General features: G+C 46.4%; 1 protein-coding gene and 1 long non-coding RNA gene across 6 annotated transcripts in view; both read left to right on the top strand.

Annotated features, from left to right (window-relative positions):
- DLGAP2 (DLG associated protein 2) overlaps positions 1-18739 on the top strand; it is an 823888-nt gene that overhangs the window by 256163 nt on the left and 548986 nt on the right. The gene's annotated exons all lie outside the window — the stretch shown is intronic.
- Positions 6759-13157, top strand: LOC123281421 (uncharacterized). The gene is made up of 5 exons (XR_006520885.2): positions 6759-6900; positions 7093-7233; positions 7318-7375; positions 12852-12909; positions 13001-13157. It is a non-coding gene; the product is annotated as an uncharacterized lncRNA (long non-coding RNA).

Genomic DNA, 18739 nt, shown 5'->3' with positions numbered 1-18739 from the left:
GTCTCTGGCACATCTGTGCAGAGTTCGTGGTACACTGGTTGGAAATGGCTGACGTCATCGACAGGTGGGAATCCTTCTGCTGGTTCCCTGACGGGCTGTTTGCTTGAGCTCATGAGGGGACGGTTGTTGACCTTTCTTGTGTTGGGGTGAATCTGCCTTCCTATGACTTCCACTCGGAACTTGTGTCTTCAGACAATGTCATAGAAAAGTCAGCCACCTCTGTGTACCGCAACCTTCAAATATTTGACACCTGTGTCGTTTCCTGTCTGGGGAAAGCATCCCTGAGTTTAAACTCTGCCCTATGGGGTAGGGTTTGCAGACCCCTGTTTTCGTAATCGTCTCGTCATACTTCCGTCAAATTTCCTTCTTGAAATTTAGTGTCCTAAATAATGTTTTCTTGGAATGTGCTCCAGATGTCCTTCAACTGGCATAATCAGAGCAGGTTTTGATGGAGAGTAGAGATCAAGGAAAAGCTGGGCCAAAAACTGATCATTGTTATGCTGTGTTTCTAAAGAGCCTCATGCCTTCGTAATAGCTGTTTTCCACAGGCCTCATGTGTCTGTGAGGCTCAGGACTCATCAATCACGTTTCCCGGTTTATTGTCTCCACTGCTGTCATGATTTTGGTGCGTTTGTGGGAGGACCCGACACTTAGCTGTCCTGAGCACCTGCCTTGCTCACATCCCTTCTGCTGTGCAGTAACTGAGATGGGGTGAAGAGAAAGGACGGGCATTTTCCTGCTACATTTTAATATTGATAGATCATGATCAATTCTCCTGACACCTTAGTCATGGACAGAGTCAGGTGACCTGTTTACATCTCAGAAGGGAACATGTTTCTGTCATTAAATCCTGTGTCTAAGGACGCAGAGCCAGCTGATCTACTGTGAAGCCATGTGGTCGGTGTGGCTACCTCCTGTCTTGGGTGTTTCCTTAAAGACGAAGATGCTAGTGGTGGTTTTCCTCCATGGGTATTTTGGGATGGAGGCAGAAAACACTCCATGAGCTTCTCTGGTCTGTCATCCACCTGTTTGCATATCAGCGGTAGAAATCTCTGGTAGCCGTTACAGGGACCCTCCATATAGGAAGGCGGCTCCTCTGGTCATGGGGTGAAATGTATTCTGTGTCTCAACTAAAATTGTGGTTTTAGGAACCATGTTTTTGCTTCATTTGAACCCAGAAACACGAGATTTATGTTTCTCAGATTTCATAGCAAGGCATTTTAAAGGGGAAAATGTGCCGTTCTCGGGGAGGGAACACACCCATTCTTTGGTGGCTTGGTTTTGAAGAAGCGTTTCCTCTCTGGTGAAGAAAAGCCCTCCATCTGAGAGCGGATGTGCTCCTTCACTGTGACGGGTTAGAGAGGCGGGAGGACGTGCTTTCAGGTTATTAGCTGAAAACAACATGAATTCTCCAGGCTAGAATCCATTTCTAAGTATTTCTTACTCTTCATTCAAGCGGGTTAGTGAAGCAGGGTCCTGGTCCATCTTGCCATTGGATATATTTGTTTTTGAAATTAGGAAGTATTTTAAAAATTCAGAGTCAGGATTTTGATGAAGAGGTAAATGTCAGTAGCCATCACTTAGAACAAAATCTATTAGTAAAAACTAATAAAGGTCATTTGACAATTGATTGAAATTAGTTTTTATGAAGTTAAACTATTTCAGCTTTCTTTGGTACTCACGTCTATTACAACTAGTGTCTTAAGCATGCAAGCCATGAAATAGTGAGAACTATACTGATTGCATCGTATGATTTTAACACAAAGATGAGCATATTCTAGTAATGTGTAATTCAACTTTTAAAGGAATTAGCCGTATTCTTGAAAAGAGAACAAAGTAGGTGTTAGTGTATAAAATCATATTTTCTTATTGATTCATTGTAATTTCACATGGCCATTCCCACGTGAGAAAAAACTTAGCACATGAAAACATGATTTTAAATCCTACCAGATGCTGGGAGGGGTGTGCCCATTGGTGGAAACGGCTTTCCTGTGTCACCCTCATCGTGCCTGGGGTTGGTCAGTGAAGAATGGTCCACACTGACGGGAGGATCATTTATTTGTCATGAGCGACTGCAAGGCCACGCTTGGCCCCCTGGGGAGCTGAGACTGGGGAAACCCTCCCGTCCTTCAGTGCATGGTTGTGCTGCTCCTGGGCTCCTAGTGAGAGCCCAGCGAGGGGACTTGGCCTCCCCCGTCCACCGGGTTCCTTCCATGCAAGGACGCTGTTGACTAAGAAGGACGACACACCAGTCATGCGCCGCCCCATTCCCACACCAGGTCCCCAGAGGAGCAGGAGGTGGGCAGAGACGGCGGCCCCTCGAGTGCGTGAGGTCAGGGTCCCGCAGCTCACATTCCACTCGAGGTGCCTTCTCACCGATCTCTCCCAGAGACCCTCGGAGGTGCTGCCGTCAACACGGATGGATCCGCCTGTACCCACACGCTCCCTCCTCACGGGAGATGTTGCTGTTCCACGTCTTAGCACGGCTGGGGCCTGCTGTGGGGCAGCCAGGAGTGACCGGCCTGGCCCAGTGTCCGTGGACCCTCTTCTGTATGAAGCCTTCTCTTGTCCACGCCTCCCTGTTTTGCTGGTCTCCTCGTAAGGGCTCGGTCACCTGAATTCACTGGCTGCGCCGTCCTCTTTCTCCCTGCTGAGTCTGCTTCCTCCCTCCTTCCATACGCTACCCTCACTCTGTTAGTTAAGGCCCAGTCAGAATGCAAAGCAAGAATGCACCCTGTTCCCATTTTATTAGGAAACTTCACAGACTTTGTGTGAGGTAACTGTCTAACCAGCAGCCCCAGCTCTTCTAATAATGGTTTATTGGACCTGAAGAACAAACAAGAGACTTTCAGAAGGAGGTCGCGTCTAAGGAGCATTCGGTCGTCTTCAGGGATCACGCCTAGAACAGACCTCTGCTGACTTTCGCTCTGACATTTTCTGTGAGGGTGGATGAGGAAGTGGGATTTCTAAATTCAGGTGAGAATCTTAGCTGTGCACACTGGCTGTTGTCCAGCTTAAATGCTCTGGGAGGAGGTGGCTGGAGTGGGGTGGTCGTCCCTGTGTCAGCAGGGGGCAGAGTCCAGGATCTAGGCTTAGTCCAGATGTTTGATTCAGCCAGGAAAGCACGTGACAAAGAACCAGAGCCTCAACCCCTCACTTCAACCCACCTGGCGTGCAGAGCGGGCCGCGTTCATTCGTCTTAAAGAGTCTGGTCCTCGCTTACGTTAGCACTTTGCGAAGGAAGGAGGGAGTAATTTGGGAGGTTATTATCTAAACTAGAGAAGTAATCAATGGCGAAGGCCCATTTGTCTTTTCAAAATAGCTTATAGGAGACTGTACTTGACTTCGTTTGTTCACTAACAATGTGCTCACATTTTTGCATATTCGATTACACAATTGAAGAATCATAGCATCATTCATCTTTCAAAAAAACTTTCCAGGAACTTCCTTAAGTTGAAAAGAGTCTTATTATAGCAGGTAAAAATTACCGGTTCCCTGGCACATTTCTTGTGCGTATTGTTTGCTGTGTTCTGTGCTCTGACACACGCCGGGCGTCGTACCCGGAAGTCAAGGACGTAATCCTGGCTCTGAACTGGGAAGCCCCCAGCCACGGAGATTTGGTAAAAAGAGTGATATTACTCCACTGCGGTCGCTGTTAGGGTTAGTATCAGTGAGCTAACGACTTACACGTAGTCAACAAACTATTATTTTAAAAGCATCTTTTAATTGGTTATTCACCAGCTGTTTGAATACACACGCACGCACACACACACACGCGTGCGCTGTCTGGAAACTCTGTGGTGGAGCTGTTTTATGGGCCTACAGCCCCTGCTCTGCTGAGGACGTCCATGGAGCTCATGAGATTTAGCCTCTCTGAGTGAGGGCGTGCAGCTTTGCAAGCAGGCGCTCGCCTCAGGGGTGTGATTTGAGGGGCTTCAGAAAACTTCTCCCAAATTTCCTGCTGTAATGCTTGTTTTCCTCCTTCAGAAATTAATCCCAGAGGGTCTTCAAGGCTTTTTGTTTCCAAGAGTCCCCAGTTAAACTTGAAAAATACCTCTGAAATCTAAAATATAGAGCGTTGTGGTTTTATTTCCCTCAGGGTCTACATACAGCATGGATCCTCTAGAATGAGCCCCAGACAAGTGACCCCGGGGTCTGAGACCCTGACAGAGGGATCGGGAGACGGGACCAGACGATGTTGCTTAGGGCTTTGTGTCCTTTGTCAGGGGACGTTGTTCTCTCCTTCTACTCGCTGTGTGTAGATGGACAGGAAGCACAGGCTCAATTCACGACGGTTCCTGGAGTGGCTCAAATCGAGAAGGATGGCTTTAATAGAAGAAACGAGTTTGGGCTGTTTCATAGGCTCTGCCAACATCCGCCAGGTCCTTAGCAAGTCGCTTTGCTGCCTCCACCCGATTTCTCCAGATCCAGCCAGGGCCACGGCCAGCTCCCCTGGGCCTGTGGTTCCCCCCTGAGGTTGTGCCCCTATCTGCGTCCTCCTAGCCTGCACCCCAGACAGCTCCCCGCTCACTTCAGTCTCCACGGGCGGTGCCTCCTTCCTCACCTCCTTCTCACAGGCCTCTCTCTTTCAGGAATTAAGGAAGAAATGCACAAAGCGCTCTTGGAAACCTGTTTGAAATTGTGATAGAGCGTGCCCAAAACAGATGCTTCCTGGCTCAGAAAGCTGAGCTCCCGGGAGGCTGTGTCTTGGTCAACGTGGTTCAGCTGGAGGTGCAGGGGTTTCTGTCTGCGGTGAATGAGCCCTCTCAGACCAGCTGCCTCCCCTCGTCACAGCAGGCTTGTCGGGGTCTGCAGTAAGAACCATGTCGCGCTCAGTGCTTACTATCTGCCTGACGATTTAAAGTACGTGTTCTTATTTAACCTCCCTACAACATGGGAGGGCCCTGCCAGTGTAGTTCCAATTTCACATATGAAGACGTCGCGACTGGGCTAACAAGGCATTTTCCCATCTTCCTGCAGCTAATAAATGCTGCAGTTGCGATGCCCCCTGGGTCCTTCCGGCTCCTGGATGCCTGTGTTCTCTCTGGTACAACAGAATGATTACTCCCAGTCTCAATTTTTTTAATCAGATTTTTGAAAGACCCAAGCTATTTAATTTTTTTTTTAGTGAATATGAATAGTCAGGAGCTATCTGTATATATTTTGAACTTTTGAACCAACTCATCGGTGTCAGAAAGTTGAGAAGCATTTGTTAAACTCCTGTGTGCTGGCCCCCATACAGAATGCAATGGAGCCATTAGCCTCTCATAAATTGATCAGAAAAAAATATGAACAGAATGAAGAACAGGAGAAGACAGTAGAGACTCATGTGCTAGTCTGTGAAGTTGGGACCATGATTCTGCAGAGTTTAGGTAGAACTCACTAGAGGTGGTGCTGGACCAGGGTCTTGAAGGGAATCTGGAGTTAATACATGAGAGTAGGTCCAGGGCTTCCCAAGAAGATGGAGCATCAGAAGGGGTCTCGTCAGGTGGGTGTGTGATGTCCTGGTCCTGGAGGTCTCTTGCAGGGCTCCAGCCCACCCATCACGGAGCATGTGCATCAGAGTGCCTCTGAGATGGGCAATGCTGGCATCTCCTTGCCTAGAAAACGGACAGATGATGCTGTCACTTTGTGTGGTGACCAGGGGCCAGCAGGGACATGTCTCACTGTGTTCTGTAGGGTTTCCATACCCCAGGGCTGCTAAGGAACATTCCCAGAGACCCTGGAAGCAAGCAGCAGAGACTGACCCACCTCTGCAAGGGGTCTGCTATTTGCTGGTGGGCGCTTCTCCCCCATCCTCTTCATGCCGCCAGCTTCATCCCAGGCTCGGAGAGTCTTTCAGGGCCAGTGAATCACTGTATCCCACTGCCTGCTTTTGTAAAGAAAGTTTTATTGTACCACAGCCACACCCACTGTTCTGTACCGCCTGTGGCTTCTTTCCTGCTACAGTGGTAGTTGTGAGAGAGAGCGTGTCATCCTCAAAGCCTAAAATATTTACTGTCTGGCCCTTTATAGAAAATGTTCACTGAGCTCTGTGCTAATTGTCCTTCTGTCCTTATCATACTTTTCTCTGGCCAGGCAGAGACATTTCTCAAACTTTTTCTCTGTTGGGACTTTATTCTGTCAACACTGATTTAGATTGATGTTTGGTGCAAAAGTAAACAGAGCTATAAAGGAGGAAGCATGAGTAATTAATTTGACCCCAGGGTATCTTCGTGTGATTCCATTCTGCATTAAGTCAGGAAGTCTTCCTGCGAACAAATCGTATTTAATATCTTATTTGTTGGCTCACCAGCTCTTGGGTGCCCTGTAAGCTGCATTCGCTCTCAGACTCAGCCAGGCTCACCCTCCTGAGGTTGACCAGCAGTCCCAGAGGCCAAGAGCCTGGAGATACCAGTGGCTCTTGTCCTTGTTTATTCTGTACATATTGGGCTGTAAGCGTACATTCCTCTGGGCAGAAATTAAAGTTAATTCATCCTTGTAATCAAGTTGGGCACTCCTAAATTAAGTAACTCATGATATTTAAACAAAGTTCATAATTTTTACATTAATTGGCTATTTTATTCTAGATCTTGTTCTTTTTCAACTGGAAATATTTTGTTAATTCAAAGGGAACACATTTCAACAGTCACTTCAGCTGAAAAATCATCGCTAATTGAGATTTCATCTTCCTGTCTGTTAAAGAACTATTTGGTGCCTTATTTGTGTGATTTACTTTTCAAACCCTCAAATCCGATACGTACAATGACCAGCTGATGCAGCTGAAGTAGCTGCTAGTGAAGAGCGGTGAGAAGAGCAGCCTTGGGCTTCTGGAGCTGAGATGGACACGTTTCCAGAGAGCGATGGCCACTCGTCCACTCGTCAGATATCTTCAAGTCATGGGAGGAAGCAGCTGAGAAGGTCAGTCCCATAAAATTGTTCTTCAGCTCTCCTCTTGGGAAGAATCACTGAAGTGCATGCACCGTGCCATCCTTATTGTCATAACTGCTTATTTTCATACAAGCATTATTCTTTTTTAGTGAATATGAGCAGTTTTTTTCATTCCTGGGAAATATGCCCCATCACATGTTGCCTTTTCATGTGTACATGCAGGTGGCTTGAACACAGCTCTACACATGTCACTGTCTGGAGCTGAGGAACTTCTCCTCGTCATGGTTTTTCATCTTGAGATAATTGTATCAAGCTGAGAAGAATCAGGACCAGAGCATCACCACCCCATGATAACTCCACAAAGTAAGATTTTCACTGCGAGTCTTACGTAAGAGAGAATTCTCTCTCTCTGTGTCTTGAGTCTAACATTCTCCCCTCTATGTACAGGGACCAGGAAGAGTTTGCTGTCCTCATCTGGTGGTGGAAACCATTTCTGGGTTTGAAGGTGAGTTATTCATGCCAGAATTGAGTAATCCCTGTGTCTGTGGGACTGTGGCTTATTTTGCTTTGGATTTCATGAGTATTTTACAGAGTTCGCTTTGGTGTGATTACGTTTATAGATGTGAGTGGAATTTACGTTTTTGTCATTTTCTTTCACTTACTCTGCTGCTTCTGCCTTGCTGGGGACAGACGTAAGGATGTCGAGTTGGTGATTCAGCCTTTAGCTCAGGATAAAATAAATGGTGAAGCCATGGGCTTGGGCACAGCCACTGATTTCTTCTAGGAAAAAAAGCCAAGGAGAAAACACTGGTGGCATCTCCCTTCCAGAACAGCCTGCGTGGGAGGGAAAGGCAGAGGTCGTTTCTCCAGCAGTGCAATATAATCACGTTATGAACTTTGGTTCAATATTTGAATCATCAACAAATAAGAGATACACCAGAAAGCAGACACAAATATTAATATTTGGTGACTATAAAACTATTTCTGTAAAGCAAATGCATCATTTTCAAGTGAAAGATCAATTATACAATTATTGAAGTATTTGTATAGTGGAGCAACTCCTGTTGATTGTCTTGCAAGTAAAATTAACTTATTTGTTTGCTTTTGAAGTACAAGGAGTCCATCCTGTTAGTAAAACATTTTTGAGCTCCAGAGTAACCAGTTTTGACGTGATGCAATGAGGTGTGTTAGAGAGTGAGCGTTGATAGTTAGCAACCTGAAAGAAGGTGTTTGGTCCAGTACCCGGGTTTCTCAGACCATCCTGAAGCCCGTGCTGGCTTGAAGACAGACTATGCTCATTCAACAAATGCTTGTTGGTTTCTTTCTTTGAGTGAAGCCTTCTGTATTTACTCTAAATAGTAAGAGCTTGAACGTTACAGCCTGATGGTTTTCAGAAACCTTTCACACGTGTTATCTCACTTGATTTTATACTGAATCAAAGAAGGGCATGAGGTCCTAGGAGTCATGGCTACATAATTCATTAGCTAAACCAGGGCATGTTTGAGAGTGAAGAAACAGTAAGGAAGAGATGAAAAATGATTAGCAAAAGTCAGATCTAGAATGGAAAACCATATTTGCTTATCCTGGAATTTTGCTCCTGTGATGGTCACATGTGTTTGTAAAGTAATCAGTATTAACTTCAGTATATTCCTGGGAATAAATAGTACCAGTGAAGTTGGAATATACTAAATATTAAAAGAATGTTGTTTGCAGTGCCATTAGAAGCATAAGAAGGATCCTAATGCACGCGTTTGCTGATCCTTCCATGATCTGAAGATCATAAGCTGCCAGCCATAAAGTACAGTATGTTTTGTATCTTCTGTGTGTTCAAGGAAGAACAGTTGAAATGACCCATTTCATTTCCTGGTGATGAAAATGCTCTGTGAGATACACAGAAATGATTAGGGTGGATTGTGGCATTTTTCTTGTTTGACTTTCGGTAAAGACATCCCATTATTTGCAGGGGTGAACGGGCCACGCTGAGCTCGACTAACATCTCCGGACCAGTTATTAGAGTGATTTCCCCTAATTATACACCAACAAATTGTGGGAAGGCAGGAACCTGTCTTGGCTGTCTTGATCTCAAGCAGTCAGAGGCCTCGAAAAACTATCTGTTGGTATGATAAAAAGAGTTAAGGCGCCAAAATAATTTGCTAAATTAATAAGAACTCGGCTAAAGACTTTGTAAAACTTAAGTTCAAATAACTTTACTGAGAGTTTATTTCTCTGGAGAGAAGGTTGGGGCTCCCGTGTCTTTTCGTCCGTGCTTCTCTTGTCCGTCTGTCTGTAGAACGTCCAGCCATCACGGGGTCAGGGCTACGTGCAGCTTTTGCTGTTTGTGAGGAGGTCTGTATGGATGTGTTGCTCTCTCTGTGCTTCTCGTCTCGTCACCACTTGTCTCCTCCATCCTCAGCCTCTTGGGAACATCTCCTTCCTTGACATCAACGTCGCTTAGGGAGGAGCCCTGAGACCACTGTGGCCATGTTGGATGCATAGAAGGGTCATGGGCACGCAGAGGGATGAGTGGTACCACGTCCTCGTGAGAGTGAATTGGTTGCCTTGACCAAGAGGTGCAGAGAAGAATCCAAAACAGTGCCGAAAGGCTGCCTGAGCACCCTCCCCCCAACCACCCCTTCCGCCATCTGTGGGAGCGGAGATTGATTCGAAGTGGATGCTCCTTCCCTGTCCGTGTTAGAGGCAGCCGAGAAGCGTTGCCTGTACCCACTGAAACTGGCAGACTTGAGACACAGTGGCGGATTTAAACAACCTCGATCAGGATTGTAGAGGCTGTCCTTGGGAACGTGCTTGCACTGAATACACGGAGAATGTTCCAAGTGCATATGATTCTGCATAGAGAGGGGACATCCAGCTCAGCATAGGTCCCAGCAACGTGCAGCAACATGCTGCTGACACCATGACTTTCCTTCCCAGGCATCGCCATGATGCTGATTTTCAAATTTTCAAAGGACGGAACCTTGCTAATAGAAATATTCTATTTTGTCTGGATGCCCAGGGACAAAGGGATGGAGGATCTCTGATCAGGTTGTTCTCAGAGTATCTGAGATGGAACAGTCCAGAAGTGGAACTATCGTAGCTAGATATACCTTTTATAAGATATCAGATAAAGAGTTATTTTAAATTCTGGGTGATTTTTTCCAAAAAGTTTGTTTTGATTCACTTCCATAAAGATCAATATATTTTGTGATACAAAGCAGAATCTCATTTGTTAAAGAGGTTTGGCCTGGCTCTGTGGGTGTAACTGTAGTGGGGTCGCTTCAAGCTTTCTCTCTCTAGTAATATATAAAAGAAGTCTTATTTAGACCCAACAAAATGATTCATTGAAAATGACTGAACCCAAACTCTAAAATGAGCAATATTTTCGTGTGTGTGGCTGTAAGTGTGCGTGTGTGTTTGAGTGCAATAGTGTTGGCGGGTTCAAGTTCTTCCTACTTGAGGACCTGGCGAAGAGCATTCAAAGTGTGGCTGAAATATTGCTCACAGCCCTGCCTCCAAATCAGCCACTTTTCTCCTCAGATTAACTCAGTTCTGCAGTCTTTAGATGTCTACCGCATAAGCTTTGTCTCGCATGATTTTGCAGTGGGATGGAGCATTCCCATTTCGATGTCTGTCTTTACTGCTATTTTCAGATAGTCCTTAGTCTTTCCATCTGCAAGTGCTCAAACTTTAAATATAGTTTTTGTGATGAGTTTGCTGTCCAAATGCTCTGCAGAATCCTGTTTGCCTGCTTGTCATTCAGTGGGGACGGCTGCAGGCTCTTACCTCTCTCGTTCTCTTGTCCGCCACCTCTTGTGACTCTGGGCCACCTGTGTTCTTTGTGCCTCCACCAGGTGCCACGCAGAATGGCAGTGGTGGTTCCTTCTGGCTTGAGTTCTAAGTTGAAAATGAACCCCTGGGGAGATACTGGAACCCCTCCTCCTGCGTTAGTGGGTTCCCCAGGGCGACGGCAGCTTTGAGGCCCCGCCGCTTGTCTCTGCACTCACTGTGACATGGGCACCTCGCAGAACCCCTGTTTGCTCTGAATAGCATCACCTTCCCTTGCTGGAGTGGTGGGCTCTGAGGCAGAACTGAAGTTAGAGGCAGTGACCTATCTTTTTGCACCTTGATGGGAGAGGAATAGTGGGATGGTTTGTCCCATTTGCTTGTAAAATTCGTGGAAGCTTCATTCGGGATGGGTAAAGACCACCACGCAGCTTTGCAGAAGCAGAACTTGCCTGTGCAGGAAGATGAGCCTTATAAAGTGCTCCATATCTTGGGGGATTCGACTGGATAATCTCTAAAGTTCCCATTGTTGAGATTAAAGACTGACCCTGCTTCCTACCTGAGGTTCGGTCCTGATCGGAAGGGGGAAGCTGGGGGCAGAGTCCTGGAATGACAGTCTGGGGCGACTGGACAGGTTATTTGAATTAACTGTGTGTGTGATCAAGGTCTTCACATTTCATAAGGTTCTGCTGCTTTCCAGGTATCTAGTGATTCCTTCTCACTCGCTCTCTCTATATGTGTGTTTGCACACACACACACACAAGGAATCACTATATACGTATATGTTTGTATATTTATGTATACTTGTAGGTATGTACATATGTATCTGTATATGTGTGTGTGTGTTTGTGTATGTGCACACACACACACAATCACATAAAACTGGAAAAGGACCTGAGGTGAAATCTTGATTTTTGTGGGTTCTGTCCTCCTGGGAGAATCTCCCCTTTGTCAGTACGTTTGCCCTAACTGACTACATGGCTTGCTTCTCCTAGAACGCTCTCAAATTACAGCCTGAGCCACTTGTGAACCAGTGGCCCTGGAGCTCTCCCTCTTTGTGTCAGTTTCCCTGGCTCCCATTTCAATATCCAGACTTCACAGTTAACTGTACGATTATAATGGCCGAGGACCCCAAGTCCACGTGTCGTTTTGATGCTCTCAGCTCAGTTTTCTGTCTGTTCAGCGAATGTTCGCTCCAAACTTACTGTGAGCCAGGCACTGGGATGGCAGAGATTCATAACATATGGTCCTTTTCAGAGGAGCTCATTTTCTAGTTGGAAAAGGGATCTCTACAAAATAACCCTAATGTGATATAAACAAGGACAGTGGTGGAGACAGAGAGCTGTCGTAGTAGTTATGAATCTTTTTGGATTTAATTGATTGGGTAAGTCAGGAAATGGCAGGGAGCAAACGTGTGGCACTTGAGCCCTTGGGGCAATCCTTGGTGGGTGGAGAACCCTCGCCTGCGTTTGGTCCTTGCTGCTTATTTTGTGTTATTAGGGAGGAGAAAGGGTAACAGAGGGGAAGCGGGAGTCTGGTGTGTGGGGCTATCCTGAGAATGGGGGCCTTCCGAATTAACAATGGGAGCAACACTGGGCCTCGAAGTTCTCTCAGCATCTGTCAGCCCCATAGCATCTCTAGCTGTGAGCATTGCTGCCCTGGCTGATCATCCACAGAGAAAAGACAATAAAAGAGGAAGAAACAGAATGGAACGGTTCTGTAGAGTTCAGAGGCAGCAGTAAGCACCCAAGGGCACAGCCAGCTCTCCTTCTGGACTAGACATCAAGTCACGGGGGCGCTGAGACTCATCACTCAGGGTGCTGTGGCAGTTGAGGGGTCCCAGGTCCCCTGTACCTCAGCCTCCCGCTTCACACATGCTGGGCGAGGAGACGCACGTGGGCTGCCAGCACCAGCGTAGCTTGCACTTGCCGTCAACAGCGCTGGTCCTGCTTGCTCCAGAAACTGTGGTCAGCGTCTTGTCATGCAGAGGAGGAGCACAAAGATCGCAGCTGTCTTATTTGTGGAAACATTTGGCGGCCGTCAATTCTCAGCACCAGCACTTCTGAAATTATGAGCGCACTGTCTTATTATCTGGCAGCTGTGTCATTCACACTTCTCCTCTAACAACCCGTAGTGACTTCAGATGCTGTTAACGTCAAAGCGTTGATTGACGGCTAATATTTCACTGTTTGGTTTTGCAGATTACAATGCCCGTTTCCTCGGAGGCATCACGGGATGTGTCATACGAGGACCCTGCCCGTAAGTGCACCTCAAATCCGCTCATCCTAGACCCTAAGCCACTGGCTGTACCAGGATCTCTTCTGATGCTTTCTTCTCCTTTTCTTTGCAGGTCACTTATATTAAGACAATTTCCTTAATTTGTCACTGCGTTCGTCTCCGCATCTGAAAACTGAAAAGAACCACAATAGCAGAAGAACGGAAGAAGCTCTATTACTATTTAGATATTTGTTTTGTCATTTTTGCATCAAAAATATTGAAAACTGAAATTAAACATCTATAAAGTATTTCATATGACTCAGATTTTTTTTTTACCTTCAGCTTTATTAAGGTATAATTGACATATGAAATTGTAAGATATTTAAGTGTACATCATGATTATTTAATCTACGTATACACTGAGAAAGGACCCGTGCCGTCTAGTTAATTAACACATATTTATTTTCTGTTGGTGGTGGTGAGAACATTGAAGTTCTACTGTCTTAGAAATTTCAATTATGCAAAACAATGTTATCAACTATAATCATGGTGTACATTATATCCTCAGACCTTACTCATCTTATCACTGAAAGTCTGTACTCTTTTCCTAACCTCTTCCAATTTCCCCCACCCCAACCCCTGGCAACCACTTTTCTACTCTCTGCTTCTATGAGTTTGACTTTTTTTTTTTGATTCCATGTATAAGTGATACCATGCAGTATTTGTCCTTCTCTGTCTGACTTATTGCTCTAAGCATAATGTCCTCAAGGTCCATCCAAGTTGTCGCACGTGGCAGGATTTCCTTCTTTCTCATGACTGAGTAGGATTCCACTGTGTATACAACACATCTTCTTTATCCATTCATCCATCGATGGACACTTAGGTTGTTTCCATAATGACTCAGATTTCTTATTTAAGGAAAACATAATGTTTATATATAAATCTTTATTTATATATTTATATATAAATTAACATTTAATTTTTTTTCTAAAGAGTGGCACCTGAGCTAACTTCTGTTGCCAATCTTCTTTTTCTTTTTTCCTTCTTCTTCTTCTCCCCAAAGCCCCCCAGTACATAGTTGCATATTCTAGTTGTGAGTGCCTCTGGTTGTGCTATGTGGGACGCTGCCTCAACGTGGCTTGATGAGCGGTGCCGTGTCTGTGCCCAGGATCCGAACCGGTGAAACCGTGGGCCGCCAAAACGGAGCACGTGAACTTAACCCCTTGGCCATGGGGCCAGCCCCAACATTTAATGTTAATCTAGTCACTTCTATTTATTCTAGTTATTTTACTTAGGTAAAATATTTATGAAAATACCCACAAGATTAATGACACTTTTTAAAATGATATTGTCACTGCCCCCCAACAAACATATTCTCATTTCTCCCTATTTTTGGAATTCTGAAGACTGTCACTGAACATTGGGAATGATTTCTCTCTTTTAGGTAGGTCCATTGTATAAATTATTAAAAATCATTCACATTATGTGCTTAAAAGTTAACAAAATAAGGATCCTATTTGAGAGGTTGGACATGATTATCCACACGGTTTTGTGGCAGGTGAAATATGCATCTACCATGGCCATGCCTCTTTATTTTCAGAATTTAGTTATGATTTCTTAGGTGAACTACTTAAGAAAGGTACAAACATGGAATAGGAACTAGAAGAATTCCCTGTATTTCACAGCTACATAACAACTTGTTATAAAACAGGATTGTAGCAAACTGCCTATTTGTGAGTTACGCATTAATTAATTCAGCAAATATTTGTTGAGGCTAATAGGTTCCAAGCAGGGCACGAGGTGTAGCTGTTTCTGGCAGTGGATGCAGCGTGGACAGCAGAATGCGTTTCAGAAAGCAAAGGAAGTTCTCGTGGCTGGGGAGCAATCTGTAGGACGGGGCGAGAAAAAGAATGGGGCACCTGAGGTTAAGATGGGTCAGGTCACATGACACCTCATGAACCGTGGGAGGGAATTTGGGGCTTTGAATGGCCAGGAGAAGTCCCTGATGGATTTTTGAGCTGAAGTCTTTTGCTGAGACTTGCATTTTTGCAAGCTCCCGAAGGCTGCAGTACGGAGGATGGATCAGAGGCGTGGATGAGGACAAAGAGCGGGAGAGACCCTCTGAAGACTCTCCCAGTGGTCCTGGGGGAACGTGGTGGCTTGGAGTTGAGCAGGGAGCAGAGAGTAGGAGAGATTAGACAACATGCGAAGGTGGGAGGTGACGGTGGAATCAATAGTGTTGGCAGTTCACTGGTGTGGATGTGAAAGGGGGGAGGATCAAGGACGACTCCTGGGTCTTGCTGGGAAGTTGGGAGGCTTGGTGGCCTTCAAGAGCAGATCAGGACCCGAGGCCACGGGGTGGGGACTGGGGCCGGTGTGATCTTCCAGGCCCCGTCCTGAGGCTGTGCTTGGGGACCGACTACATCCAGGAGGCAGTCGGATGCCTTGGTGGAGAGTCAGCAGCGTCTGGGCTGGACCTGCTTTGGGAAGACCCCTCAGCATCGGGATGTTAACTGGAGCTGGGAGAGCAGCTGAGATGTCTTGGGAAGGACTCAGGGTGAGAAAAGAGGAAGGACTGGACAAGACTCCAAGGAGTACCAGCGCCGAAGGGTGAGCAGAGAGGAAGTGGGGGAAGTTGAGAAAGCACGGCCAAGGACCTAGAGGAAGCTAGGAGAGAGCACGGCATCAAGGACGTCCAGGGAAGAAACTGGGGTGTGGGGTCAACAGTGTCCCGCTGCCGAGAGGCACCTGCGTGTTTTGTTGCTGTTAGTGGGGAGGCAGTGGGTGTGGGTTGAGAGTGAGTCAGGTGAATAGGAGGGGAGGGTGCTGGCAGTGAGTGTGGACAGCGTCTTCACTGCAGGTCAGTGTCTTTGACGAGGAGGATGCTCTTAGAGCGATACCTGGGACAGGCGAGGCTGAGGGAGGGGCTGTGTTTGCTCCTGAGCTGGAAGTGAAAGAACGTGTTTAAGTCCTAATAGAGAAGCCGCCAGCAGAAAGGAGGAGCTTGACGTATGAAAAGGGGGGGGAATTGATGGAGGCTCGGCAGGTCCAGCGGGGCAGGCTGGAGACACGGCATCCGTCGTAACCGAGGGGAATGAGCACGTTCAATGCTCGGGGTACCAGATTTCATTTTTATTTCAACTTAAGAATTTTAAGAAATTCATTAAGGTTTTTTTCTTAGAAGGGGTACTTTGACGAGGTGAAATAGTCGTTTATGTTACAGGTCCTCCTCCTTTTTCCTGTAACCTGTCCGTTAAATTGCACCATTGCTGATGGACTCACAGCCACTTATGGACCCGAGAGCCAGGTGCCGCTTCACCCTCCCCTCCGCGTCCGTGTCCTTTCCCTGTGGTCTGTTCACACACAATTTCCCAGCTGTGCAGCCCCTTTACAAGTAAAGAGTGAACAGCTATGTTTTGGCACAGTTTGTTCTCCAAACTCTTCATTTCTGTTGTATTTTCTTCTTGAGGAGTCATGAAACGATTTATAGATATATTTTCAAATGTGAGTCTGTTCAAAAGTAAATTTATTGATCAGAACATGCGAAGGCTCTTGAAACTTCAGGGCTGGCTGCAAGAAATAGGATTCTAAGATGAGGGTGTCTGGAACAGGAGTTCACCTGTTGGATTCAAAGATTTTTGTAGTCTTGCCTGTAACATATTATGTATTTTGTTACTCCTTAAAATGTTGAACAGAAGTGCCATTTTTAAAGCATTCAGCATAAATAGTCTCCCCAGAACATTTTTTTTTTGGTGAGGAAGATTAGCCCTGAGTTAATGTCTGTGCCAATCTTCCTCTATTTCGTATGTGGGACACTGCCACAGCATGGCTTGATGCCCAGGATCCTAACCCGTGAACCCAGGGCCTCCGAAGCAGAGCACACGTGAACTTAACTACTCGGTCACAGGGCTGGCCGCACCCCAGGACAGTTTTAATCTTCAGTGCTCTGTGCTTGCAGTGAATTAACTTATGTGCTATTGAGTCTGTCTGTAGAACAATGCACAGTGAATGTTCTGTGTTTTGGTTGCTTTGTGGGTTTGGTTTATATAAGCAGCGGTACTCTTGACATCATCCAAGTGGCAGAAAGTAATACACTATCGAGAGAGGTTACCTTCTTCAGCCTTTGTTGAAGACGTAAGTTAAACCGGAGGTGCTGAAACAGCCAGTGCGCGTAAATGCGGCGTCTTGTCTCCCGGAGGAGAGCGAAGGTCAGACCTCAGTGGTCCAGGGCCTGAAGACAGATCCCAGAAGGGCCCACGGGCTGAGCGTGACCCTCGTCAGTGCCACACGACCTCCCAGAAAACGGTAAGTTGCTTTTGTTGTTTTAAAAAATAATAATAATTCTTAGAAAAAGAGATTTTCCCACACGTCTGCTCTTCTGCCTCCTCGGTTTTTCGGAGCCCTCCCTGCACCTGCCGGAGAGGCTTGTGTTGCTTTCTTAGACTTGCTGCTGTCACATGAACAAGTTTTGTTTTCCAAGTTTTGTGTATGTGTCGTGGTGCAGTCTCTGCCTCGCTTCATAAATAGTAAATTTCATTTCCTTTTCGAAGTCTGAGGAAACCAAGACATCAAGGGCTTTTTTTTTTTTCTGAAGCCCAGATCAGGAGGCCTGGCGACGGCTGGTGGGCGCCCGGGAGATGGCAGTCCAGGCTCTGGGGCCGCCTCTCCCTCAGGGCAGGTTGGTCCTGGTCGGGGCCCCGGGCTGGTAGGTCCCACTGACCAGCTGAGCGCCCTTGAGCTGGGCATTCTCATGCTGTATAAAGCAGTGGAATTAAATCAGATGGCCCTCTGAGGTCATTTTCAGTGCAAAAAAATCTACAATCTCTTTCAAAAAGAACATGTTTGTAGAAAGAGGAAAGTGTTTTATTTAGCATGTTGTTATTAAGAATAATTTTACCAAAAAAATAAAAATCGTTATAATTATTGGAAGATTTCTCCACACCTTTAAAAACAACCATTTTAAGATAGTCTGTTGCAGTTGGAAATGAATTCACTGATGGCCACAGTGCATCGGACCGTGAGGCTGTTTTCCAAATCTGGATCTTTAACCCGAAACAAGCGAGTCGGCCCATCCAGTTCAAATCTGTGCCTCCCCTGGTGAAACCCCTGGGGTTTTCAGGGCTTCTCACACAGGAGGAGCGTGGTCCGTCTGTGCCAATGAGTGACAACCTTAAAGTCTCTCGGTCCAGCGTGTGACTGGAGTGACGTTGGTAAAAACACCTGCACTTCTCGAAAGACCTCTTGGGGTATCTGGCTGGCCTCAAAGGCCTGCGCCCTGAGTCGGCACAGCCCGGGAGTTTTATTTAGTCAGTACTGAAACTGGTGACAGGTGTGGCCTCCTCTGAGCTGTGGTGGGAGGGAGGACCCTGTGCAGGTCCCCGCCTGCTCTGCGGGGGAAAAGCAGGTCCCTGGTCACAGAGGCCCCTGTCCACTGGGACGCAGGCTGTTTGCTTGTCGGTGAATCCACTCGGCTCACACGCTCTGCATTCTCCTCACAGGTCAACACGTCTCCACCTTGAGCAAAGGCCCCATGAAGACGCGTTGGGCACCTGTGAATAATTCCAACCAGACCAGGTAAAAATGACCTCAACGTGCTGACACGTTGGAAGACTAGAGATTGTGAACTCTCAGTCTTGTTTTATTTTGTTGATTTAAACATTTTCTGATCTGTTTTTGCCTCCAGGTCCATTGTGTGCCGAAAGATTTACCATGCCCTAGAAGTAAGACGCTGGGAGTGGACAGGAAGGAAGGCTTTCTGAGTATTCGAGTCGGTTGCTCTTCACAGCAGACCGTTCTGGCTTCTGCTGTGCCCGTGGATCACCCCGAAAGTAGGAGGAGCCTCTCTTTGTAGAAATGAGCTGTTTCCGTGGGC

The sequence above is a fragment of the Equus asinus genome, chromosome 27 (genome assembly GCF_041296235.1).
Source record: "Equus asinus isolate D_3611 breed Donkey chromosome 27, EquAss-T2T_v2, whole genome shotgun sequence".
Classification (NCBI taxonomy): Eukaryota; Metazoa; Chordata; class Mammalia; order Perissodactyla; family Equidae; genus Equus; species Equus asinus.
Note: the sequence above shows the minus strand (reverse complement) of the source record. Positions and strands in the feature narration are given on the sequence as shown.